The sequence below is a fragment of the Alosa alosa genome, chromosome 19, assembly GCF_017589495.1.
Source record: "Alosa alosa isolate M-15738 ecotype Scorff River chromosome 19, AALO_Geno_1.1, whole genome shotgun sequence".
NCBI classification, from domain to species: Eukaryota; Metazoa; Chordata; class Actinopteri; order Clupeiformes; family Clupeidae; genus Alosa; species Alosa alosa.
The window spans coordinates 1411288-1413787 of record NC_063207.1 but is presented as its reverse complement, the minus strand read 5'-3'; the positions used below and the strand labels follow the sequence as shown (position 1 = coordinate 1413787).

The 2500-nt window shown below is 45.2% G+C and overlaps 1 pseudogene; it reads left to right on the top strand.

Moving 5' to 3' along the window:
- Positions 1-2500, top strand: part of LOC125284314 — a 67977-nt pseudogene that overhangs the window by 19381 nt on the left and 46096 nt on the right.

Genomic DNA, 2500 nt, shown 5'->3' with positions numbered 1-2500 from the left:
AGAGAGACACAACAACAACAACATGTCCTGTAGGGGGACAGAGAGACACAACAACAACAACAACAACAACAACATGTCCTGTAGGGGGACAGAGAGACACAACAACAACAACAACATCAACAACATGTCCAGGGGCCTATTGCACAAAACTAGGATAAAGGATTAAGCCGATATCTTGGTTATCCTGGCTCAATTTATCTGTGATCCAGTTGCACAAAAGCGGAATAGGGGGCAGCAGGATATGTTATGGTATAAGTTACCATGGCGATTTATTCTTTGGAGCTAGCCTGCTCCAGACCAGGCTAAGTTCCAGGATCTATTTAATCTCCTCCCTTATCTCAGTCAGCAGTCACCACAAACAGAAACCAATAGTTATTCCACTGCCCACTACACATTGTTATCACATATACCTAGACCCACGGACATTATTTAAACGTTTGTGATCATTAATTAACTTTTACATACTGCCATTCCCTCATTCCGTCATGGCGACAAGGAAGCCGGATGAGAGAACGAGCAAACACGAACGGTGGTGTGAGTGTGGGAGGTGGAAAAAAACTGAGGACTGCAGGATGGATCATTGCTGAGAAGTCGTCGGTAGCAGTGACACAGTGCGGTCACGCCCTCTTCGAGCGCTGCCCACCATCGATGGCAGTATTTTATCCCACTCTGCACAGCACAAACACTCCATTTCAGTCGGCATGGGTTGGCACACTCCACACTCACCCACCAGTTCGTGTTTGCTCTCGCTTTCATCCGACTCTCGCCTTTGACTAGTCGCGAACGCCCTTCTTCCCAGATCCAAAGCTTGCAACTCCTCTTCAGTGAACTCAGGTTCGAAAAGGTAGGGTCTTGGCTCTTGGTAGTCGGGTCATCATCTTCGCTCATCGTAATCTTCCATATTCATCGCCATTAGAACTCTTAGAGAAAGCCCACCTGTCAGTGTCAGCCTAGTAGCAGAGAACTTGGTAGTCACGCTTGGTGTATTGCCGGAAGTTGAGGGTTTTACATATGCTGCGTGATGTCTTTTTCCTGGCAGCGGTGCTTTTGCCGGTGCTATGCCCGAAAATAGTTCCAAATCTAAATTGGTCTAGTAAATCCCTTCGTGTTAATTTGCATTGATATTTGTACTGATGTGAATGTACAGGTTACGAAAGAAATAAATATAAAAAATCATTATTTGATTCACTTTTTGCAACGACATGCTAGCTGGCATCTCCGTGATACAGCGAAGCACGCCAAAAGCAAAGCGGGCCGCTTCTAGATTAGGACAATGGCTGGGTCGGGCTATAAAACGCTTTGGCTCACTCTTCCAACTCTAGGGACTGCGGGGAGTGACCCAATTTCACCTAGGGGTGGCGTATTCCTTTAAAGACAATACAGCCATAAACTGACCAGTTTTCACTCTGTGTGTGTGTGTGTGTGTGTGTGTGTGTGTGTGTCGTGGATCCTGCTTTAGACTCGTCATCAGGTTCGGACAGCGAGAGCTCATTAAGGCGTTGTCACGGCAGCGGGCTGGTGGAGGAGTGGCTTAGCCGGGCGCTCCAGAGTTCTTCATCATCGTCCACATCATCATCCTCCTCGTCCTCTAACGCAGCACGCCTGGCAGAGCTGCTCACACACACACACACACATGGTGAGTTACACACACACACACACAAACAAACAAACAAACAAACAAACAAACACACACACAAGTAATATATACACACTCAAACCGATTTTCTATTTTATCTCTCTCTCACCTGCTCTCATATGCACACACACACACACACACACACATAGTAAGTTGCACTCCTGGCTTTGTGAATGAACAACCTCCTGAAATTCTTACCACAATTTTAACCTGCAAACCAGAATTTAAAAAAGAAATGTATTCACTTTGCCAAACTCAACAGTGGTGGCTTGATTTTACACGTGTGTGTGTGTGTGTGTGTGTGTGTGTGTGTGTGTGTGTGTGTGTGTGTGTGAGTTCAGGAGGTCCAGGCTCCCACCTGTCCCTGAAGAGAAGGGGCATTATGGGATACCTGGAGAACGGCATGATGGGAAGGCGCTCGTGTGAGGATGGGTCTGATCGACCCTGGTCGTCTCTGGAGTCAGATTAATACGCCACACAAACAAACAATATGCCATCATGTGATAACATGCACACAAACAAACAATATGCAACTGTTTACCACACACACACACACACAAACAATATGCCACTGTTTACCACACACATACACACACACAAACATTGCTACCCCAACACACACACATTACCCCCTACCAAACAAACAATATGCATTTAGAATATATAGAGGGGCTGGGGACACACATAACGCGTCCAACGTAAAAATCGAAAAATAAATCAACACTAGCACATCAATAGAGACTTAAAAAAAAACATACATTGACCCTCTAAAAATAACACACACACATTAACACACACGACGCCAATAGTTTTGCCAAATATTTTTCAATTTTACACACATTCAGTATTTAAATATAAAGGGCT